This window comes from Mauremys reevesii, linkage group 3 (assembly GCF_016161935.1).
Source record: "Mauremys reevesii isolate NIE-2019 linkage group 3, ASM1616193v1, whole genome shotgun sequence".
Lineage (NCBI taxonomy): Eukaryota > Metazoa > Chordata > Testudines > Geoemydidae > Mauremys > Mauremys reevesii.
The window spans coordinates 88,687,267-88,712,945 of NC_052625.1; the positions used below are offsets into that span (position 1 = coordinate 88,687,267).

Genomic DNA, 25,679 nt, shown 5'->3' on the forward strand with positions numbered 1-25,679 from the left:
AAGTGTGTAAATTAAACAGAAAATATTTAACACCTGAGACAGGTGAGACCATAACCTGACCTCCTGACATTCCGTATTATGAGAGCTCTATGTAATTAACTTCAGATTCGATGAAGAATCATTAAAAGCCAACCATTTAATAGTGATTGCTGAATTAGTCTCTGGTTAATTTGAGTATTGAAAAAACACAATGTATAATTTAAAGAGGGCACGATTCCCTGAAGAAGACAACAGAAAGCTTATTGTTAGAGAAGTGTTAAAATGTTGCCCATATTGTATTTTTTAAATGGATTCATTGTCTCTAAGCAAGAGTAAATATCTATGCAAGCCTATTAGCGGACATTTCCATGCAAACCTCAAAACCTTTTTAGCAGCAAAAGTAATAATTTAAGCTGTCTCTTCAAATAAGAGGCCATAGACAACCAAGGGCCTCTGTGCTTTAAGAGCTGTCAGTAATTGGCTACTTTCTTAGCAAATGCTTAGCTCCTTTGACCCAGCTTGCACTCTTAAAAGCAACTACTTTCCAGTAAAGACTGTTTGAGGGTTTTTCCCCACCATGCACCAGAATTTAGGAAACTGCAGCAACTAACTCTATTCTACATGCACGCACTACCCTCTACCCCTATACCCTCAGAATTGGGTGTGTATTTATACAGAGTGTATATTGTATATACAATATTAAAGAGAGGCATTTTCCACAATAGAGACAAGCTAACAGCCAAGCAGTAGATTAGTCTTATCACTCTTCTGCAGTAACCAGGGGGAGAGAGAGGGAAAGAGAGCAAAGCAATTTCTGCCAGAGCAGCAGATGACAAAGCTGTTGCCTGACAAACAAAAAATAAAGTGAATTTTCCCTCTTTCTCCAACTCATTCCCCCTTCAGCTTCCTGTTTGTTTGTTAAATTTGGCCTTTTGTCTTTTTTCCCTTTAAAAAAAGAAAGACGTGACCGAAGTGGAAGAGGAGGAACAGGAGTGGGAAATGTCTCCCCCTCCCCCACTGCCTTTATCGAGCTAGGCAAAAGCATGTCAGCGGTGGAATGACAGAAGCCATCAAGCACCTGACAGGAAGGCAGGTGGGTGAATTGGGTGGACACGGTATCGGCTGGGGCCATCAGCACGTTCTGCTGCCTATCAGTGCTGTGCCTGGCAGCTGGGGAGATACATTTAGATAAAGCAGCCAGCAATCATTGATAACAAGTCCCTCAAATGTCAGGCAGCACAAAGGGCAGCATTGATTGCTGCTGTACAGCCCGCCTTTCCTTTTCTTTGGCGCTCTATTTCCCCCCCCTCTTTTTAATATAGCAAAGACTCTGGCTGGGATAATCTGCCTGCAGAAAAGGCCATTGTGCTGCTACACGCATTGTATTATTCACTAAATAGAATTTATCAACATTTCTCCAATTCCCTTTCCTTCCCCCTCCCATTCTTTCTCCGTTTCCCGGCTGCTCCCCAGCCGCTTCCTCTCAGCTATTGGTATGATCAATGCAGGGACAAAAAGCAACTCCCAGACCAGACAGATGGGCCCGGGTAGCCTACACTATGGGTTCCCTCCATCCTCTTCCACAGTTTTGGACAGGCGTCCAAAGCTAGAGCTGAAATCAACTTCCATTTACCCTGTAAAACAGAACAAGCAGAGTACATTTATAACCCTTTTATTACAAGGATTGCCTTGAAAACATAAAGCCAATCAAGGTTTGGATGTTTGCGCCACTGATTTTTCCCCCCCCATGAAGATTAGAGATTTTTATGCCACACTCATCACCATAATATCCGAGCACCTTCCTGTAGTGCATTAAGCAATGTGACTGCACATATCACGTGTCTGTTCTCTCAGCCTCATCCCAGAGAGAGAGGAATCTAGAATCTAGAGGAATCTGTCCTGTTTTGATGGGGATTTGTTCAATATACCTGTTGCTATGTGGTTACATTAGAGAAGGCCTGGTCAAAGAAATGCACCTTGCACTTGTATGGAAAGTGGTGAGGTTTGGGATAGTCCTGGAGGGAGTACATGCCACAGTCTCAAACTGCCCTTGGAGAAGGTGCTGTCTCGCCTGCCCAGATAGGCTTTACTCTCATTGTTGAGAGTTTCATCATGCTAGAAGAGGGAAGTTGTCGATCACGGCTTCGTCCTGGAGCTTTAAACTGTCTATTAGCTATCTTGGGCCAAGACCATGGAGCTGTTTGAAGATAAGAGTGGAGACTTTGAACGTGATTCGAAACTCTGTGGGAAGCCAGAATAAAGAGCAGAGGACAAATGTGATATGCTCACTGGAGCCTGTGTTGCTGAGGAGACATACTGCAGCATTTTGTATTAGTTTGAGTTTCCTAAGCACTGAAGATTTCATGCCCAGGCGTGTCACATTGCTGTAGTTCAGCCAAGAGGTTACAAAGGCATAAATAACTGAAGCCAGGTCTTTGTTCATCAGGATGGGACAGAGTCTCCTATCCAACTGGAGAGGGTAGAAAGCATTACCCATAGCCGTTGCAACACAATACTCATCATCAGCAACGACTCCAAGAGTACTCCTAGACTCCCCAAATACTTCCCTCTGTCTACCACCATCACCTCTGCTCGGACTAGTCTTGATTCCTCCCCCTCACCCCCCTGTTATCCAAGTCCAGCCCTTGGGTCCTGTGAAAACTTGCAGTCACTGGTCCCTCAACCCTGTGTGATAACAGAGCAATTCACAGCACCACCTCGGCTGCGGCTGCCGCTGCCATTAGAGCCACCACCCCACTAGGAGTTTTCTCCCAGCCCGCTGTCTGCAGCTGAAGCAGCTTCTCCGCCTAGCAGCAAGTGTGGCCTTTTCCATGAGTGATAGATGAGGGGAAAACAGCTCCATGGTGAGATGCGTGATCTGGTGTAGTGAACTAAGGATAGAATTGAGACCAAAGGATTCCTGCATTATCACCAATGCCCTCCGTAGACTTCTTTGAATGCTTCCTTCATTTCCCCATCTGTAAAATGGGCATAATATGTAACTCTCTGAGGAGGAGCTGCAGTGACCAACCAGTCGGTGTTCGTAACATGCTAGATTAATACTAAAGTTCACCAGAATGTCCACAAAAACTGAGTAGCTCTATACCTCCAGCTTATTTTCAAGCTTCTCTCTTTACCATAAGGGTATCCTCCTTTTTTAGTGACAAACTATGAAAGGTCACATCTATTATAGAGAGAGGCTCAATGGACAGGCATGTGGTCTGCACTCAGATTAATCCTTTCTTTTCTTTTTTTACTGATGTGAATTTCAAACCAAATTTTGGCTTTAAATAATGAACAGATTGTTCCCAGCTATTAAAAAAAGTACAATCCTTGACACTTATAATCACCATTTTAATTATTATAATTTTAGAACTTGTACTTTGTCAATAATAGGCCTCAAACAAAAAGTATAGTGTCCCCAGAGAGCTAAATGAAAAGTGGTTTTGTCTCAGATGTTTCCTATAATTTTGGCTATTTGATCTGATGCAGTTTTATGCTTTTATTGTTTTAGCTCTTAGTGTTTTGCATGTAAAACCTTTCCGGGAGGGATGACACACATTGAGGGCCACACCCAATTCCCAGGACACATCCCAAGTAACCAGCTGTGCTGTGGGCACTCGTGAGACAGGCAGGAATCCTCCTCAGGGACCACAGAGTAGCTGCTGAACTGAGCCACAACCACTAATGCAATCTCTAAGCTGCAGCAGCAGTTGTGGCTCCTATACTGTGATCTACAGGGACAGGAAGAAATTCCCAGAAGATCCATGCAGTGATAGATCCACCAGCTCCCCACACACTCAGTGGGAGCAGCAGAGCTCTGTAAAGCACCAGGGGTAGAGACCACTTGCCATGGGCTGTGACATTCCGGACCTCTTCCTTCCCTGCACAATGGAACCATACTTTGTTCCATAGCTGCCAGGGGATGCCTGCAGTAAGATTAAGGTAGGATTTGCCCCTTAATAAAAATCATTATTAATTCAGGAGGGTGTCAGGGGCAAGGCCGAGGGATGTTCTGGTTCAAGGAAATGAAGATTTGCAGTTTGAAAGATCATTGGATGATGCTGTCTAAAGACAAGTTTGCAACTGGGGAACGGGAAGGAGAGAATGTGTCTTTTCAGAAGTGGTTGCTTTGATCAGAGTCATTCACTCTGGAGAATGGAATATTGAATTCCTTTTGTAGTCAGCCCAGGCTTAAGCAGTTTTGAGTCTGGCTGCGGTTTCTGGACTTGTGAAACATGAGTAACCCTCCCACTTTCCCTCCTCCTTTCTTCCTTGACTTAGGGACTTTCAGAGGGTATTACACAGCTTGACCTGGGAAACAGGGCTTTGTAAACTTGTTTGGACATTGCTCATGCATGCATGGCCATGCAGTGGAGTACAGTAGAGCTACCCTTACTGGTGATTTGAATGAATGTGTCATCAGTGTGTGGGTATAGGGAGTGGGGTGGGAAAGATGTGACATGTGTTACCCAGTTTAGAATCAGGATAGGATTTCTGTCATTGAAGGGAAACTACCTGAAGCAGAGATGTATTAAACTCTCCTTGATCAAGGAGAAAGTTTGCAGTTCAGCTTTCGGTGAGTGCCAGTTTTCTCAATTATCCTGCATGCCTGTTAATGCTGATGTAACCAACTCTGCCAGTTTTTCCATTGCAAACCGCTATTTTCCAGAGGACTGGTGGGCCTGCTATATGGCTCCTAAATGATATGAAGAAATACTCCCAATTCCTTTACCTGACACAATCCTTTCACCTCTCTTTCTCAGCAGACACAAAGCTGCACCATCCCTTTTCAGCTGCTTCTCCATGTGCCTTAGCCTGTGCCTCACCCATGTGTGTCTCTCTTAGCAACAGCTAAGATAGGCCTTTGTTCCAAAGCTTTTCATGAGACAAGCCTGAGCACGTTTAGGTAGCCAAGCCTTTAAAAGCAGTTTCCCTCCAAGCTACCAGTACAAATAGTAGTGATCTTATTTATATTGGGAGAGCTCCTCAGACAGGAAACAAGACCCCACTGTGCTAGTCATTGTATGTGTGTATACACATACTGCAAGAGAGAGTCCCTGCCTCAGAAGGGTCACAATCTGAGGCCTTGTCCACAAAGTTTGACAGAACTGGTCACTATAATTACATGGTTATAACTGAACTGAAAGTCTGCATTCACACTGGTTTGTCTCAAGCAGGTCAAGCTGCTTCCCGCATGAAATTTTTGAGCAAAAAACATACAATGTTTTCCTGCAGAAGATTTTGATTTTGTAGAAACTGCATTTTCTGTCCCAGGAGCCGGACCTAGACTGTGGAACTGTCCCTCGCAACTAAACACAAATATAAAAAAACAAACCTCACCTCTTTGACTTGGCTCTTCCTCAGGAAGTCCTGTGCACACAGCCCACTCACCCACTAAAAAAACAAAAAAGCAATATGAACTATAAACTAATTAAACAACTTCTCCTGCAGACTGAGGAGGAGGGAGAGAGAAGTTTAATACAAAACAACAGGTCAGCTATTCAGAAATATTTTTTCATTTTGCGCTTGGGGATGTAACAGCACATGGGGAGAAAGTGTGGTAAGAGAGAGGAAAGGACCTGATGACAATTAAGCGTTGATGAAGAAGTCGAGCTGAGAGCTACAAAAAGGTCTATGGTGGACAGGGGCGGCTCTACGTGTTTTGTCCCCAAGCACTGCCGGCAGGCTGCCTTCGGTGGCTTGCCCGCAGGAGGTCCCCGGTCCCGCGGCTTCGGGTCTGCCGAAGCCACAGGACCAGCGGACCCTCCGCAGGCATGCCGCCAAAGGCAACCTGCCTGCCGCCCTTTCAGCGACTGGCAGAGCGCCCCCCGTGGCTTGCTGCCCCAGGCACGCGCTTGGCGTGCTGGTGCCTGGAGCCGCCCCGATGGTGGAATAGTTTTGCTGGGTCAAGAAGGCATAGAGAAGAAAAGAATCTAAAAGAGGGATGGTAAAGAAGGGTTGGAAAAAAGAAAGAGTTAAAATCCCCCCAGTAAATGTTAAAATAAGTTTTTTAAATCGGTGAGAAAATAACCTTGTGTTGAATCTCTACCCCACTGCTTTGCCTATATTAGAACTGGGCAAATGTAAAGAAAAACAAAATTGCTATTAGTCAGAATTTTTAATTGAACTTGTTACCACCATAGTCATGATCCTTGTGTTTGCCTTCTGCAAACATTCAAGCCTTTGAGTTTTCTGGGCAAAAATTTCAAAGTCAGACACAAGTGTTCACAGAAAATGAATTCTCAATTCAGACCTTCACATCAGAAGATTTTATCCAACCTGTCAGCTACATAATACAGCCAGGGCCGCCCAGAGGATTCTGGGGGCCCGGGGTCTTCGGCGGCGGGGGGCCCTTCCATTCTGGGACCCGCGGCGGGTCTTCGGGGCACTTCGGCGGCGGGTTCCAGAACGGAAGGGCCCCCCGCCGCCGAAGACCGAGCTGAACTTCAGCGGCGGGTGCCGCTCCGTCTTCAGCGGTAATTCGCCAGCGGGGGGTCATTCCTCCCCGGAGCAGAAGGACCCCCCGCCGGCGAAGACCGGGAGCGAAGAAGCTCCTGTGCCCGGCCCCGCAAGAGTTTTCCGGGCCCCCCGGAGCAAGTGAGGGACCCCGCTCCAGGGGCCCCAAAAAACTCTCGTGGGGGCCCCTGTGGGGCTCGGGGCCTGGGGCAAATTGCCCCTCTTGCCCCCCCCTCTGGGCGGCCCTGAATACAGCTCCAGTTTGGAGCATTCATGATCAATCAATCCAATAAAAATTAAATAAATATGAATAAAGAATACATTTGAAGAAATCGTGATCTCCTTATAGTTTTTCCTGTGAGCAGAGACAGACTATGTTTGCAGAATAATTATTCCTTGTTCACTTAGCTCTACTCTTTATGTTGTCTACTGGAGGAAATGCTCCAAGGGTGCTCTGTACCTGGCAGGAGTTGCTTGCCTTTTGCAGGATCCAGCAATGTGCTGCCAACATTTTAATGTGGTGTTCCTTCAAGGAGCTTCTGCCTCTGTCAGCAATACTTGGGACACTCCCTAGGTAAAGCATTCTTTTGCCACCCCCTAAGCAGAGCAGTTTTTTATATGCCCAGGTTCTCCAAACTCCATACTGGGGCTGGGTAGGCAGGCACTGGGGAGGAGAAAGGTGGGTTTCTGTGGCTGCAGGATTCCCAATCAAATGCAGCAGCACCTTAGCCATTTCCTCACCATCTCTCCCTAGTATGCTGCTGCAGGAGGAAGCTGGGGACAATTCATCCCACACGCACTCCTATATGTACCAGTGGTGGACACAAAAGTAGAGTGAATAAAAGTTTCCCAAATGAAATCTGGGACCATGCAGCAGGAGAGATGGACAGGCTTTTCCTCCAACAACCCCATCCACCAACACGAATCCCTCTACTCTCAAGTCAGGTTTCCCCACAAGCCATGCTGCCCTCCAAGGATTCTGCCCTCTAACCATTCCCCCCAAAACCAAACCACTCAAACTCTGTTGTCCTCCCCTAGCCACATCCCTGCTCCTCTCCTGCTGGCCTGAGTGTGGTACAGCTGGCTCATTGTGAGGCTGGGCATTTTAACCAGCAAAGCCAGGCTTAGTACTTCTTGACAGTCTAGCGGTTCAGGCCTGGTACTCAGAAGAGCTGGGCTCAGTTCCCTGTTCCATCACACTCTACCTGGGACAAGGCAGGCAGTGTCTCAGTCCCGCATTTGAGAAATGAGGATAATGGTGCGTCCCTATCTCACAGTCTGTTTTAAGATTAAGGACATTGTAGAGATGATGCGATGCTCAGATACTCTGGTGATGAAGTCCATAAAGATACCCACTGCAAAAAAGTAACCATTGAAGTCCTGTCTATCATTCCTGTGCGACTATGTACGGGGCCAGGCTAAGAATTCTGTGGCGTGTCAGCATGATGTTCTTTGGGGTACACCCCAAACTTAAAGTCATTTTGCATAAGTGACCATAAGGTCCCACCCAGCCTCCTGCTGCAGATGTGCTGAGCAACTATTTTCACCCCTACAATCAGTTAACATTTCCAAGGCAATCTTTCTAAGCACAAGGACCAAAAGCCTTCTTTAACTAAAGAAAAGGCTTTGTTAACAAGGGGCTTGCAAGGCCCAGGAGCGGCAAAAGCTTCCTAAAAGAAGGGAGGCCACCAGTGCCTGAACCATGGTTCCACCTCAGCCACCCACCCACCCTTTCTCCCTAAAACCCTGCCTTGGCACTGCCCATTCCCCCACGGCCCTGCCCTCATGCGGCCCATTCTCTCAAGGCCCTGCCCCCACTCTGTCCCCACCGTCCTGTTGCTCGCCCTTGCGAACGGTAAAAAGTGATGGGGCCATGGCCTGCTGTCCACCCCACCCCCAATTCTAGCACCCCTGCCTCCTGTAGCTCATCAGTGGTAGATCAAGTCCTTAAGCCTCAGTCCTACAAACCCTTTTAAACACGTGAGCAACTTCACTCACATGAATAGTCCTTCTGAAGGCAGTGTGACTACTCCGAAGCTTGCAGTTGAGCATGGTGTGTATGTCTTTGGAGCACCAGGGCCTTAGAGACTGAACTCTTTGGAAGAAAGGTCCCTGACCCCACATGTCTGTAGCTCTACAGCTGATTTTTCAAATGCACCCTTTCTTAAAAGAAAGAAAATCACCCCAGAAGACCCATACAAAATAAAAATTCCACGTATGAAGGAAAAAGCAGTTACATCTTTCATTTGGCCCTCTGTGCCTAGGTACAGGAAGGATTTGTTAGAGTGAAATGAGCCCACACTGGCCCAGCAACCAATCACCCATCCCCAGCAAATGCTCCCTGGTTCAAAAATAGATGGCGCCATCCAGTTATGTAGCTGTGAATAGTCAGGCAGGTAGACTTACTGGTAATTAGTCAATCGGAGCTCAAAAGGAGGAAGGTTTAATAGGTAGTTAACTCCTGGTTTGCCTATGAAGAGGGGGAGAGCAGCAGCAGGGAGGCAGCAAGCTAGCTAGCTCAGGATAGCTAGATACTCAAGGAAACTGAGATCAGATTAATATTTGCATGTGCATGAATAGGATTTTATTTGAGGGGAAATGTGTGAAATTTTTTATCCACTTTCTAACGCTTTATAGTGCTGTAGCGCACCCGGTTTCTGCCAGAGCAGTGTCTTGGAATGACAGCCTGGTTGGGTTTTCCCCTCACTCATTCTCACCACCATTTCTGTAGCTGTCACCCTCTTCACCACAGCACAGAACAAATTCCCTACCAACTGAGCAAAGATCTGACATTCTATTTCTGTTGCTCGCTCTGCTCCCTGACACAAAAGCTAGAAATCAGAAACAAGGAGCTAAGATCAATTGCATCAAGTAAAAAAGAGAAAAAAAAGAAAATAAACATTCAGAAATCTAAAAATACAAGTGGTTTTTAACAATAAAACCCCAATTTCAAAAGAATATTCAATTGTGGCTGGCATCTTATGAGTGGATAAAATGCTAATGTTCACAGACAGACAATGCCTCAATAAAGAAGGAGAAAGAAATTGTTCATTTCTAATCAGGGCTGATTTAGACTGCGGTGTGCCTGCTGTATCTTCTAGGCTCCTTTTCAATCCAGTATCCTAACTGGAGTCTCAAATACAGAGAGGAAGAATGCCAATGATTCAGGTAAAACCAGAAAAGGTGTGGGCAAGATTGGACTGCAACACACTTCAAGTGAAGCCAAAGTAGCAAATCCTACTACCTAATGAGACAGGGAAGGGAGCTCTCACCTCTGAAATGCAGGCTTCCTTAGCAGATTTGGCATCACGGCTGCTGTAGCTTGCAGGCAGGCATTCACTTGCTATCCCATTAAAGCAACTGGATGACGCCAAGCTTTGAACATCAGGCCCTGTCACTGCAAACACAGCACAACCGCCCTGCAGCAATGCCACTATCATGGCAGCAGTGAATTGTCTGAACACTGGCAGCACAATTCTTAAGAAAACCAGCAAATATGACAGCACTCGGATATGAATATGGAGACAAAGCAGAAGCTGCAGACAGGAATTTATGAAGTGCAAGCCAAGATTGAAAAATAACATTTTGCAGAGGATTTTTTTTTAATTGCAATTGTTGATTTGGCCTGGTTTGTAGTAAATTTTTGAGCAGATTTGATGAGATGACGGTGGTGAAGTACTAAGCGCCAGCTGCAACCTAGTACTGTCTGATAGACTCTCCATCAGGTCCCCGCCTAGCTGCAGCTCTGCCAGCACACCTCATTGCAGATCTTTAAACACTCCTGTCCTGGAGGTCTTTAGACATCCTAATGCTGTGATGGAGCTCTCCTGATCACAGCCTGCCAAAGCAAAGTTCCCCTTCAAAACCATGATCCGACTGGACCGTCTAGTTGATATCACAGTCTCACACCACCTTCCTCTATGGAAATGTCCTACAGAATCAGACCAAAAAAATTATAACTTTTCTATAGAATTTAATGGAGAATCAGATCCCCACTTTAGAACTCTACTGGATGGTTAAAACAAAACAAACAAAAAAACCACCTATGTAAAAACAAACTGATCTATTACATTCTCTAGATTTTAGAGTAATTTCTGTGGAATGAACAGTCTGTACTTCAGACATGTTACATATGTTGTGTAATCATTACTTTTATCTGTATTTTCTTATTGCTCATGTTTCAGGTTTAAAAAAAGTCTCTGCCACAAGTTCAAACATGCACTCTGTTTGTGTTTATAGTTCTTAGCACACTAGAGCCATGATCTCCGATTAGGCCCTCCAGTCACTACTGTAATAAATAATAAAAGCAACTTTTTGGTTTTGTTTGTTAGATTTTGTAAGACTTTTCCATAAGGGGGGGAAAACTAGGGTGGCAGAGGGTATTTACTTATTTAAATAATATACTTTTGGGGAGTAGTAAAGTCTTATGATGTCTTTCAAGTATTTAGAAAGTATTTAGTACATCAGAAAAAGCGATGAATAAAGATTCCCGCCTCCAGTAGCTCAGGCTTCTATTGATATCACAAAACCATTAGAGCATCAGTTATTACCACAATGTTATTAAAATCCATTAGCAGGTATATAGGCAGATTATAGCTTTATTTTCTTTCTAGTATATATTGCATACTATGTCGTATGTAGAGTCCCATCACTTTAAACATGCAATCAAGCTGCATCTTCCACAGAAATGCTGCAGTTATCTTGGACTCACCCTTTCAGAGGAATGAGTCCCTAGAGGCAACTTGTGAAGTTTGATTTGCAGTTTTTGTAAGAGACTAGTTTAGTCAAATAGATCTTTGTAATTGAGACTGGAGCTTTGAAAGCAGCCACAGGGACTCACTTCTTGGAGGGAGCAAATCCAAGCTGGGAGACAGGGTTTGGCTGCTCCTGTATGAGCCTACAAATGTCAACGCATTGTCCCAGCAAGACATGACATTGATGTGATAGAAGGGGCTTCGCTTCAGCTGGGCCAGAATAGACATGTTTCTTATTGGCAAGGCAGAGTTGAATTCCTGAAGCAGAATTCAAATTTAGAGGAGAAAGGCTGTGTGAAAATCTGAATATCACCAAAAGCCCCCTAACATCTGAATGCAAAGTTGAAATCCTGTCAACTTGTCAATGAAAAGACAGCACATAGATTGTGAATCCCTTGGCTTGGGTCCTCTTCTGTATCTTGTGCAGAAGAAAGAACCCAGTCACCATTTAAATACAAATAAAATAAGGGATGGCAACAATATAGTAAAACTTTTCCAGACATCTAATAAAACATAACAAAAAATGTTTGTAAAACAACTTTATTACCCTGGTCCTTAGTCCACTAGCCCCTAAATAGTCCCCAGGGCTGCTTTACATTGCACCAGCTAGTAGCAGTCCTTAGTGGCAGTCATAGCAGCTGGGGATTGGCTGGATGTACTGGTTTCCCAGCCACATTCCTTTTCCTTGGCCATGCCCGCTATGCTGGAGGCCAGGATGGGAGATGGTGCAGGAACTACTCTTCCACCAGAGGAATCCTCAGGACCTGGCTTGCTAGTGTTAGCTGCAGAAAGACATGTAGTGTCACTTACCAATGGACACCAACTTCCCAGTTACACTAACGTCCTCTACACAACTGATTGGACAAAAGCCTCCACCACATTCTCTGGACTCAAAAGAGGACCCTTGACTGACCCTTTACTTCTGTATTCAAGAGAACAGTTTCTGTGCTTCATTCCCCTGTCACTAGCAAACTAAATGAAAAAGTTGGGAGGACAAGGCTATGGTGGTGTTACACATATTAGGACTGTCCTCTGGTATCCATGGGGGGCCCAAAGACCTCATTTGGGCAGACCACTCTCTCTCACTGGAAGTCTTGAAATTAAAATTAGAGGTTTTTCTAAAAAACCTTTAATTCAAACAGGAATCAGTACAGGGAAGTCCGATGGCCTGTGTTATACAAGAGGTCAGATTAGACTATCACAATGGTCCCTTCTGGCCTATGAGTCCCTCCATTGCTACCACTCTTGTTCATCGTTTGGGTTGATGACCAGTAAAGGCAGATAAAGGTAGAACAATTCTTCATTAACAGAGATGCATGGGACAGTCCCATGACCCTCCCACCCAAACCCCTGCTGCAGACTGCTAACAGGATCTTACCATCCCCTGGCAATGCTGCCATCTTTCATGGTTTTATCACAAGTCTTGTGATTTTTGGTGTATTCCTTAAAGCCCCAGCTCTCAGAATCAGGAAATTACATGAAAATATCAGCTTTCCTTTAAAAGAGTTTAATGCCCTTATGGTTTTTTTGGGTTTTTTGGTTCTTTTATTTTTTAAAAAAGAAGATTGAAAACAAAAGCAATTACCCTGCTTAAAAACCTCAGAAGCCAGAAAAAAAATCATGTATTTTAAGTCAGTCTCAAGCTTTTGGGGCCTGACCGATTATTTTTGAGTGTCCTTGCCAACTCTGAAAGCCTACGTAGATACACCCAAAACATAGTTACTAATTTATTTGTGACAATGATGAATTGTACTCAATTACTGGCAACACAATGTCATCAAAATAAAATGAAACCAAGAACCTACTGGTTCAAAGTTTGCTTGTGAATCCAGAGCCAGGCAATATTCACATCAAATCTGGTTTTGGAAGGAAAGGTTCACACACCTCTGCATGTGGCCCTGACAGTCATAAAGGTAACCCGGCCAGGAATCACCCATTAGTCTGTGCCATTCTTGGTGAGCATAAGGCTGGTCTACACTGGGAACTTATATCAACATAGCTACATCACTCAGGGGCATGAAAAATCCACAGCCCTGAGAGACAGAGCTATGCTGACCTAAGTTGCAGTGTAGATAGCAGTAGGTTGACAGAAGAATTTTTCCACTGACCTAGCTACCATCTCTTGGGAAGATGGATTACCTATGCTGATGGGAGAACCCCTCCTGTTGGCATAGGTAGTGTCTACACTGAAGTGCGGCAACTGTGCCACTATAGAGATTTAAGTGTAGACATACCCTAAAGGCTTGTCTTTACTGCAAAAGTAACTCAAGTTATAACTTGAGTATTGTCCCTACCTTGACTCTCATCAATACACAGAGCCCCTTAACGTGAGCATAGTGGAGCTTTTAACTCAAGTTGGCTGACTTATTGGGCCCGATAGACTACTGCACAACTCATTAACTCCATTACAGTGCCGCTAGTCCTCCAATGCCTTCCCACAATGCCACAGTGTTTCCACAGAGGATAGACAAGTTTTTCCACAATGCACTGCGAAAGAATTCCTTCTGCAACTCAGCTTACTGCACTAAGAACTATGGGGCATGCCCCCGGAAGTCTTAGTGCCACGCAGAAGATGGTGCAGCAACTTGAAGATGTCCCAGTGTGGCCACTCACACTCAAGAGGAGTATACTTAAATGTAGATAACTCAAGCTAACTCTACCCTGTGTGAAGACATACCCTGTGGAGTTTACTCCTCCTCTGCTTCCCTTCCATAATGTTTGCTAACTCCAAGTTGCATCAGTCCAGAGACTGGAGAATAAATTCAACTCAAAGTCACTCATGAAGCTCATGTCGCCCACATGCCAATGAATTAAAGCATTCATACAAAACCCAGATAGTTTCAAACCTTCAATTCACTCTGAACAATTAATGACCAGAAACTCCAATTTCATGTTAATTGGTTTTAATTAAAAATAGTTTCCCCCCAGCCTTATCTACAAAGGCTTATTGTCAGTATAGCAGCAATCTAATCTCTGAATTCCTTACATTATATGCTTTACCTCTGCAGTTAAATAATAAAGTAAATCTCAGACCTGAATGGTCTTTTGGAGGAAAAATACAGACTACAAAGTTATACAGAACAATAGGAAATTCATTTCAGAACTCACTTATCCATAAAAGGCAGCCCTCCATCCTCACCCTCCAAAACGAGGCAATAACCCAAAGATTTTATCCAACTAAAATCTAAAGAAGTCAGCTCTTCCTCTGGCTGCACATCACAAGGTGCTCTCATGAAACTACTGATATTGCAAAGTCATCCACTAGGTGATTGCAGCATCAGCAATCAAGAAGTTGGAGGATTGTAAGTGGTACGACTTTCAGTCTATGAGAAACCGTAACCTTCTGGTCTGGAGGAAAGGAACAGAACAAAGGAAGCAGCAATCCCTGGACATGTCTGGTGACTAGTGAGCAAACTTGGAGACTATAAAATAATGCAGGCAACATATTGCAGTTTCAGTAAGAGGAAAATGAGCAATGAGAAATAGCAAAGCAACTCTGAGTTGAGTTCCCAAACATTGCCTCTTACTAGATTTGTATTTCATATCCTGCTTTATATTCTGTTTTTCCGGAATCAAGGATTTTTGTTTTGGTGGGGTGGGGGCTTAAGCAAGGAGAAGAGGACTAGAGAAATGAAAGCTAAAAGGTTGATTGGGGGGGAAAAAATCTCAATTTACTGTTTCCTATTGTATTCTCAGAAACTCCATTCTCTGGTGTATTTGTCATTCAAAACTGTGGAGAAATGATTTTCCTCTCAGCAGTTTACAAACTGCAGGGAAAGGGTTATGGAAAATATTATAACATATACTTTCCTAGCACCACCAGAAGATCTCAGAGTGCTTTACAAGCACTGAGTGAGACTGTGGCCTACCCTTATGACATGGCACAGGGGAGAATGAGGGTACAAAACTTCCCCTGTGAGGGTTACCCATATAGGCTCCAACTTTCCCTGGCGCTGGTGGGTGCTCACGCGCCCCCACCCCTGGCCCTTCCCCTGCTCTGCCCCCATTCCAACCCCTTCCCCAAAGTCTCCGTCCCAACTCTGCCCCCTCCCTGCCCCTATTGGACCCCTTCCCCAGCTGTTTCGCAACCCAAGCGCTGGGAGCTAAGGGGGAAAAGCAGGCACGTGGTGCTCTCGGGGGGGAGGTGGCGGTGAGCTGGGAGGGGGGGCAGGGAGCTGCCAGTGGGTGCTGAGCACCCACCAATTTATCCGTGGGTGCTCCAGCCCCGGAGCACCTACGAATCGGTGCCTATGGTTACCCACTTCATGGGTCGGTGAGTGGTTGGGGCTGATGAGAAGGGAGAATAGCCTCTGCAGGACCACTTCTCTACTCACCTGAATAGGAGAGAGTATGTGTGGAACCTTGACTCACCCCTCACTTCCTCCAACACACTGGCCAGTAGCATTGAGAGAAGAGTAGTCTGCTCCTGGTATAGACAAATAAGCAGATTACTTCCCCCCAGAGCACAGGGGAACCAGCGAGGGAAATGGAACTCCCATCAATGTGCTACTCCTTGCTCAGGGCAGATCTAAGGTGACAATCTACCCAACAGAGATTGACACATAAAAGCAATGCATCACTTTTTATATGCTGCACTACGTGTGCAAAGCCCTTTCCAAGCGAGGTTCCTGTTCTGTAACCAGCTATATGACAGTGGATCTTTGCACCCACTCAGAATCTCATTGAAGTTGCTGGGGGTCCATCCAGACAGATCCAATTGCTGTAATGAGGTCTTCCCTCTAATTAATAATTAACTATTACATGTAGAATTGTCATATAGAGGTAGGCAAGCATTATCACCATTTGACATGGGGAAAAAAGCACACAGATGTTATGCCAGTTACCCACCCAGAAAGTCAGCAGAAGAGCCTGCAATAGGATGTAGGTTTCTGACCCAAAGTCCTGCAGCTGTGGCAGCTGCACGGGGCCACCCTTCACCCTCTCCTCAGCACTGGTAGTAAATTCAGTCTAAGCTGTCTGGGGTGTTTTTGTTTGACTTACACCAGGCCCCATCAGTTTTCAGAAATAGTCCCCTTCCCACATAAACCCAAAGTCACATTCTGCTTATATACAGATTTATTTTATTTTGGGGATTAAAAAAAAATCTGTTCATTGAATCAAGCCTCAGCAGTAACTAGTTTTCCCCTGCAAACTTTAACAATGATTCTTACAAAGCAGCAGCTGGAAACCAATAGATCCAGTGCCTTTCTGGAGAAGGTACCCTTACTTGGAAGGTTAGTCATCAGATGGAATTCATTTTTCACCAGAGACAAGAGAAGTGTTGAAGTCTTATATATCAGGATGGTGTTAGAAGCCAGTTCTCTCCCATTTGCAAAACTCTGACAATTCCTTCCTCTTCCAGAGAAAAATGTAACGAAATCATTAAATAGGACTACATTATTAGAATTGTTCCATAGCCTTCTTTAATTAAAGAGTCAACCTCCCCTACCTATCCTGAAATATAATGACAATCCAGTTGTCATGGACCATGTAAGCAGAAACAATACATCATAACACCTTTTGTTTTACAAGTTCTGTATCACTTTGTCAGTCATATCCTTAAGTAGCCAGCCTAGGGGCTTATTGGCAAAGCAGATTGCTGCCTCATGGGAATCCTACTTTGTACTGGGAGTATCCTCATGATTTTCTCCCCAGGTGTCAGTGGTGCTGACCAAACAATATGGAGCTAAGATTTGGGATATGAAATTAAAACAGCAGCTGTCTGCTTTATAAGTGACTTCTGGGGTGGCTGGGTACCAACACATCAGTCTTCTTGGATTGTAAGCTCTTTGGTGCCAAAACTGTTTTATTGTGTTAGTACGGAGCTTAGTACCATGGGGTCCTCATCCATGACTGCGTTTCCTAGGCACTGCCATAATAATCTTCTTGGAGGTAGGTCACCAGCCAGCCAGTCTTGTCAGATGTCAAGGGTAGCCATGAGAGTTTTGTACTAAAGTTTCTGAGGAGGAGAGTCAGTGATGTGAAGGGGGAAAAGACAGGGCTAGAACAAATTGCTTCACAAGCAAGGAAGTTTATGGGGAAGCTGGTAGGGCTGGGAACTCAAATTGGATATCCTTTTCCATCAGGTCCTGCTGCCAAAAGCAGGAAGAGAAATCAAGCCGTGAGTTGCCTGTCAATCTGATCTCACCGCTTGGGGGGGGGAGGGACGCGGGAAGAGGGGAGGACTCTAAACAAGTTATACGTGGAGCCCTAAGCGCCTGCTTATCTTACTTGCACTCTTAGGGTACGTCTTCAAATCGATTTCTCGGGGATCGATATATCGCGTCTCATCTAGACGCGATATATCGATCCCCGAACGTGCTCATATCGACTCCGGAACTCCAGCAACCCGAACGGCAGTAGCGGAGTCGACATGGGGAGCCGCGGACACCGATCCCGCGCCGTGAGGACGGTAGGTAATTCGATATAAGATACTTCGACTTCAGCTACATTATTCACGTAGCTGAAGTTGCGTATCTTATATCGATTTTCCCCCGTAGTGTAGACCTGCCCTTACAGTGGCTGGGGCAGAGCAAAGTGAGAACAAAAGCCAGATAACTAAAGTTTGAATTTTATGAGGGATTTTCACAAGCCAGGAAAAGAAAATCTCAACTGGTTTCAAGTTACCAGCCTAAATGTAGGCAAATTTGCAAACCTTTGTAAAAACCCAAGGCAACTGTTGGCAATCTTAGGTCAAAGTTTCAGGTGAATCTTGGGGCTGAACTATGCTCTTTTGTGAGAACTGGCAATAGTTACTCAATTGTCTATTATAATTTTTCCACCCAAAACCAGGCAAAAGTTAGTAGTTCAGCCAGGATTTACTTAACATTTAGAGATATTGTCTCAACCCAATACGCAGGATCGAAGAATAGATGCTAACCAAAAGAAAAAGGCCTGCATGACTCTTTGTGAAACAAAAGGCATTCAGTTTTGTGCAGGCACATTAACTGTACATAGGATTTATATTAAGGCCCACAATCCAAGCAGAGCTGCCTGGGGGAATTCACCAGAGGTAAGGGAAGGATTTTTGCCTGCCCACTCCAAACCCACTCCCCCGTATACCAATTGCTCATTTACCAATTAAAACTTCTGGAAGCTTATAAGCTCTTGTAAAATGTTAGTTGAAATTGCATTAACCAAGACAATCGTGACTCACTTCTCTCCCTTGTCATCTTGGCAGTTTAAAAAAAAAAGTGTGTGTGGGGGGGGGAAGGTGGGTGTAGGTGAGGATTTATAATAAATATCTTAAATAGCTACCAGGCATATTATTATTTAAATAACTACCAGGCATATTATTACCCAGAGTGACTGTAGCCGATACAATGGGAGCTTATTATTCAACTGATTGAAGAGTTACAAGACTAAGGAATACTAACAATATTAAGTGAATTAAAAATAAAAGTATCCAAGTATAAAAATGTAGGAAAATAACAGTAAAAATGCAAGTATAGTACATGGAGGAGCTTTAGAGAGCATGCAGAGATTAGCTGAAGCATATACAAACTGTGCACTAGAAGAAGCCACCACCATGCATCGTATTGAACAAGCATTTAAAATTTACTCATAGAATGAGGGCATCTGATGGCCGTGTTGTGAGTCGATGTCCCCAGTTCATTCAGAGACAGCAGCCTTCTGAAGGCTATTCAGAGGATTACCTAAAAGAGTTGGTGGTTTCAATTCAACTCCTTCCAGACTGTCAAAAAGCCACCACCAGAATTAGGACCTCTGTTAATAGTCTCCACTAATCAGACACCAAGGATCAGCTGGGCAGCAAGCCTAAACCACCTCTCTCATCCTCTAAAGAGAACCCTTCCAGGTCAGTGGTAAGACCCAGATTCTGGACAGCACTTATGCATCTGCTTAAAATTTAAAGCATGTACTTAAGTGCTTTCTAGAGTAAAAGAATTCAAGAGAGAGAGTCACAATGCTAATTCTGAAAGTTACATGTGACTTCATTTTGCACAGATACAAGCAAGGCTGGCCTTTCTGCTTGACTTAACAGGATCTAAACCAGCAGCAGTTCTCTCTCAGCTACTTCAGCACACAGAGTCACAATTAACTAAGGTAATTGGTTGGGTGCCAAGTAATACTGGTTCCACAGTATAGCAAAGAAATGTACTAGCCAGCTAGCAGTAAGAAAACACAATCTCTAACAAACCCTAAATTTGGCTTATGCACAGAATCCTTTCTAAAGTTTTAATTTGATGGGCTCCACCTCACAATATTGTTCCAAGTTAGAAAAAAGCATGTCTCTTCCTGTTGCTTTTTGGAATAGGAAGAGAAACAGACCACGGGGCAAGGACAGCAGGTTGGAGGCAGCTGACTGTAGAGAAGGTTGCAGGCAGAGCACCAGAGGGTCTGGAGCAGGAAAAGCAGCCCCTGAAGAGTTGGGCAAAGGAGTTGCAGCTTCAGAATTGATTTAGGAAAAGGCTACAGAAAGCAAAGCAGCCCAGCTGGAAAATGGTGATACAGCCAATAAATAGTATTGGTTATTGCATCTAATTTAATTACTTGTCTGGACAAATATATTTGAAGTTATTGTACTAGAGTTTCATTTCAACCCTATTGTGCCTTCCCCCCACACACATAAAGGGTGAAAGTACATTTCCGCCAACCTGATTTGTGTAAGATTAACAAAGATGAGACTGAAAGGAAAAGCTCCACGTCAGGTCCCACAGTGTGAGCCTCTCCTCCCACAGCCTGCACAGAACACAACACAAAATGGTGTCTTGTTCTGCAGACAGCATAGCCTTGAGTGATTTAAAGGTGTTCTGTAGAGAAAGGAAAATCCATTCTGGGCCAAATAATGGGGGCTATAAGGAATGTTATGGACAGACTTACAGAAACAAATGTGATGTGCAATGGCACAAGAAGTTAGAAAACCCCCAACAATGCTTTGTAAAACAACCACCAAAATGGACTTTGAAAAGAAGTTTCCATTTCTACCACCAGCTCAACTCAGAGTCTCTTAGAAGCTAACATCACAAAGCACATTTTAATTAGAAGCAAGAGATCAGGGCCTATGGTAGGTAAACGTACTGTAGCAGGCACATCTTGGGACTGATTAATATCTCCAGCTCAGGATTTTATGGAGGAAAAGTAAAAAGCCTGCTCCTAAAATTTAAAAAAAGCCCAAGACAGCTATTTAATGAAACAACTGTTCTAGAAATAAAACACAAGATTTTTTTAAACTAGAAAAGAGCACGAGGAAGCTTTTAACACTGAGGTATATTATATAAAAAAAAATAAAGGAGTAGGACATGAGAGAATGTAGTGATGAGAGTTTTCTTACCTCTACACCTAGCACAGGCTGCTCTGTGGAGCACAAAGACAACAGCTATGTGTCAAATTCTGCCCTAAGTCAAACCCAACGCAACCCCCACTGGCAACATATTTTTCTTCATTTTCACATGCTTCTGCACGTTCAGGTTCTTGCCAGGTGGACAGATTCTTGCATTATATCCAGATCCAAGAGATTGGGGTATTTCAGGTATTTATCCAATTTCTGGAGTGTACATTGAAGTGGTTAAAGCACTGGACCAGGATCAGGTAATGTGGATTCTATTCCCACATCTGCCAAAGACTTACTGCATGATCTTGGACAAGTCATGATCTCTGAGTCTCCATTTCCTCTTCTGTGAAATGGGGGTATTTCCCTATATCACAGAGTTATTGTAAGGCTTAATTCAACAGTGTTTGCAAAGTTCCAAGGTCCTCAAATGCAAAGTGGTATACAAGTGCAACATATTACATTATTGCCCAAACACCAAGGGAATATTTTAGTGAGGAAGAAATGAAAATAATTTCTTTGTACTCCAGATTACAAATTATGGGTACCGCTGCCGAATGTCTCTAGAAAAGAAAATCCAGTGAAGAATCAGAGCCTCCCTTTTGTGAATGCTGTTTCATTATAAATTCATTTTACTTTGAGTCAGAAGACTCAGAAATCTTTTTTGGATTTTGTTTGTTTTGTTAGACTTGTTTCCCTAGCGGTCATATTCCCTTTTGCCAATACTATAAGAACAGAAGTCATAATACTTGGGATTACGAATGATCAAGCTTTCTTAGGTTGCACAGACATTACAACAGATTTAATCTATTAAGGCCATTAGTATTTGCAAAAATACGGAGCAATCATCCTTTGCTAGAGTAAAAAACAAACAGAACACAGTGTTAAGATGTATAATAAGGCAAAGTCAAAATATTGGAGGGTTTATTTATTTAATAATTGGAGATATACCAATCTCCTAGAACTGGAAGGGACCTTGAAAGGTCATCAAGTCCAGCCCCCTGCCTACTTAGCAGAGGACCATTTTTTTTGCCCTTCCCAAGTGGCCCCCCTCAGATTTTGAGCCACAACCCTGGTTTAGCAGGCCAATGCTCAAGCCACTGAGCTATCCCCATGATTTATATTAATCTTGCTTTGTGTCTGTTCTCCCCTCCCACCCCTTTGCTTTCACTTTCCCCGCCCCCCCATCCTCTTGGGGTCTCTCTTCCCTCACTCTTGTACTGTCCCAGAGACAGAATTCAATCGTACTGAATCTAAAACAAATTCCTTATTGAGGCCACTGGACTCGGGCAGAAGTTTTCCATGGCTCTCAAAACTAAGGCTTCTTGTCTTTGCTAACACAAAGGTGGACTTGGAGGGAGGGATTTGATGGGGTGGGAGTTACAGTGAGATAGCAAATGTGATAATTATCTTGCTGTAAAATCCTAAATGAGGACAAGGCACTGGTAGTGTTTACCATGAGGTAGCTAGGCAAAGTCAGCATTATCCCCCTTGCCCATAGCAGGCCTTGTCTAGTTTGCCTTGCAGTAAAACTAGAGTGCCTTAACTTCGCTGACTTTTTAATCTGGGATGGCTAATGCTTGTTAGTTATCCTGCAGTAGGGTGACCAGATGTCCCATTTTTAAAGAGGCTGTCCCGTTTTTTGGGACTTTTTCTTATATTAGTGCCTATTACCTCCCCACCCCCTGTCCCATTTTTTCCCACAGTTGCTATCTGGTAACCCTATCCTGCAGTAACACACACCCTTTTTTGTCATTTAAAATATAGCCACAAACAACAACCGGTTCTGTGTAGTGTCACCACACTGGGACCCTGATCTAGCAGGGCCCTTAAAGTTAATCATGCTCTTAAACACATATAACAGTGCTATTACCAGTCTATGGGAGCACTCATGTTCTTAAAGCTAAGCAAGTGCACAAGTGCACTGTCGGACTGGGACTTTGATGTCCCCGATAGTGGGCCATAAACTGTTATGGAAAGGACTGCTGACTACATGTTTCTTGCCTTTCTGCCCTTCTTCCTGTGCCTTTCCAGTTAAAAAAAATGCAAAATATATATCATCCACATGTAGTGACTGGCAAGTCTCGATGGTTCAGATAATCACTCAAAACACTAGCCATCCATAAGAATGAATGCTCCTATGAATTATCTACATCTCTTGGATGGAATCTTGGTCCTACGTAATCAATGTCAAAGTTCCCATTGATTTTAACAGGCCTGGATTTCCCCTTTTGAGTCTACAAAATTAGATTGAGCATCCCAGAAGAAAGGACAGTCTTGAGAGTTTTGATATATTCTGTGTCTAATCAAGCCATGAATAATCTGAGAATAGCCTTGATCATGGTATTTCAGCACTTCTGCTTCAGGAACAAATGGGCACAAAACATACATAACTTAAAAAATTAACAATGTTATCCACATTTAAAAAAAAAAAAATTTGGGGGAAAGAGTCAAGTCACTTCTTACTGCATCCAAACCAGTTTGCTCACCCCCATTTTCTAATCACAGCCTGTGACGTTGTGCAGTCTATATGGTTTTATAAAAATTTAATAAGTGAATATAATGTAACTGAGATATGCTTCATTCAAAAGGTTTCTTGTAAGGTATCATTACAAAGCTTATAATCTACTGAGTGTAATCATCTTATTTGTATACATGTACCACTCTTGTATCTGAAACTAGAAATATGAAATATAATTCTGAGGGTCTATTGTAATTATGTAAAGTGTGGATTATTAACGGTGGTTTGGAATCTTGACTCCCATTAACTAGGACCATTGTCTGCAAATGGCTGTGTTTTACCTGTAAGTCTTCCTGTATACATGTGTGCTGGCAAGTGGGTAATGAAGTCTTGCAGTGACATGTGATCATGTCACCTGAACTGGAATCAATCTTTAACCTGGTGTCTTTCCATTGAGAAGGAGGGGTGGGAACTCACAGAGGGACAAAAGGATTCCCGCCTTATGCAAAAGATATATCAAGGGGTGGAAGAGAACAAAGACAGAGAAGAGCCATTGTGAAGAATCCCCTAGCTATCACCTAAGCCGGGACAAGAGCTGTACCAGGGGAATGAATTGTGCCCAGGTCTGGAAGGTGTCCAGTCTGAGGAAAAAACTTACTGAAGCATCTCTAAGGGTAAGATTATCTGTAGTCAGTTTGATTAGACATAGATTTGCGCATTTTATTTTGCTTGGTGACTTACTTTGTTCTGTCTCAGGTTTCAGAGTAGCAGCCATATTAGTCTGTATCCGCAAAAAGAACAGGAGTACTTGTGGCACCTTAGAGACGAACACATTTATTTCAGCATGAGCTTTCGTGAGCTACAGCTCACTTCTTCGGATGTGGAATCACTTAAATCCTACTTTCTGTATTTAATAAAATCACTTTTTACTTATTATTAACTCAGAGTATGTATTAATACCTGGGGGAGCAAACAACAGTGCATATCTCTCTATCAGTGTTATAGAGGGTGAACAATTTATGCGTTTACATTTAAACAGATTTCTTTGGGTTTAGACCCCATTGGGAGTTGGGCATCTGAGTGCTAAAGACAAGGACACTTCTGTGAGCTGTTTTCAGGTAAACCTGCAGCTTTGGGGCAGGTAATTCAGACTCTGGGTCTTTGTTGGAGCAGACGGGAGTATCTGGCTCAGCAAGACAGGGTGCTGGAGTCCTGAGCTGGCAGGAAAAAACAGGAGCAGAGGTAGTCCTGGCACATCAGTTGGCAGCTCCCGGGGGTGGCGGGGGCGGGTTCTGTGATCCAACCCATCACACAGCCTATGCTGGCAAATCCATTTCACTGTCCTCAGAAAAGTTAGCTCATAAAAATATGTACACAGAGGGCAGAATTAGAAATGAACCCCTCTACCCCAGACCCCCAAAACACCCAAACTTTTGAGTAAGTTTGGATCTGGACTTTGGGACTTGAGCCATCTCTATTCAAACCAATTGGCTTTAATATTCAACCATATACAGTAAAGCAAAACTTTTAACTACCCTTGATCTTACTAGCAGCTATTGTCATCCACTTGTGACTGTCAACTGTAAGTAATAATAATAATAATAATAATTTAATAAAGAGACCTTTGTCTGTCATAAGAGGACATTTCATTTTAATGCAATGCCCTTCAGAATAACCAATGGACTGACTGGGTTTCAGGATTAATGAACACTTCATTGTCAGATTCAATATATTGCACTTGTGTAGTACACTGAGATGATATAATCATAGCTTTGCCCTCGAGTTTGGAATGACCCTTTCAGTTTTAGAGAGTGAATTAAATGCACAGGTGCCCCTATAAAATTAAAGTGCTGCTTTTTGATCGTCACCGTAACTTTTCCAAGGAAGGATTACAGATGGGCCCAAGGTAAACAGAGGCTATAAAATCTGTGAAAGCTACCACAAAACAGAAGAGAAATAGGATTCTTACTAGAGCTTGCAGGATATTATAAGAAATTTGGATCTAATTCTATGCAAAATAAGCAATGTTAATGCAGTGTTAGGTTTAACTATATAAATGCATAAAAATGAGACAATTTAAACTGTTCTCAGAACGGGCTAGAGCACCTAGTACACTGTTGTCATTGTACAAATAGTAAAATACCAAATTTTTAAATACTAGCATTTAATGCAATTCTTAAATTGTGACATCAAGCAGAAAATTCCAAATATCTGTTCTCCTATAATGTCAACACAGCCACATCGTATGTACTGTAGATTTCACTTGTGTGTGATTTAACAGCAAACACTAGTACATGAGAGGCACTCAGATAACATGGCACTGAAGTTGGCATAAAAACCCATAGATAGATTAGAGAGGTAAGGAAGTACATTTAAGAAGGAAAACTGAAATAAATTACTTCTGCATCACATGGGTCAATTGCAGTTCTTTGTTACTGCTACTCGCTGACATGAATAGGATTGGAACAGAGAGCACCATTTAACCCTTTGAGCGCAACACAGCTGAGTTAGTGGCTCAGATCTTGTCCCCCACTAAAGTTGCTTTGCAACATTGGCAGTGAAAAGCAGCCTTACAGCCAACTTCACTGGGTGCCTGTTAGAACAAACTAGGACTTTATGTTTGATTTCTAAAATTATAGCTGCAGATTTCTGGAAAGCGAAGGGGAATCAGAGCTCATCTACAAAAGGCAAACCTTACCCAGACAAGCACATGTACGTGTGCACTCCCTACCCCCTC

The 25,679-nt window shown here is 43.5% G+C and overlaps 1 long non-coding RNA gene across 1 annotated transcript in view; it reads right to left on the minus strand.

The window, feature by feature from the left end:
• Nucleotides 1-1,727: 1,727 nt before the first annotated feature.
• LOC120400234 overlaps nt 1,728-25,679 on the minus strand; it is a 45,428-nt gene continuing 21,476 nt past the window's right edge. Inside the window, exons 2-3 of the long non-coding RNA XR_005595633.1 lie at nt 5,323-5,376; nt 1,728-2,220 (exon numbers count right to left, since the gene is read on the minus strand). This is a non-coding gene — a long non-coding RNA (uncharacterized LOC120400234). The remainder of the gene's footprint in view (nt 2,221-5,322; nt 5,377-25,679) is intronic.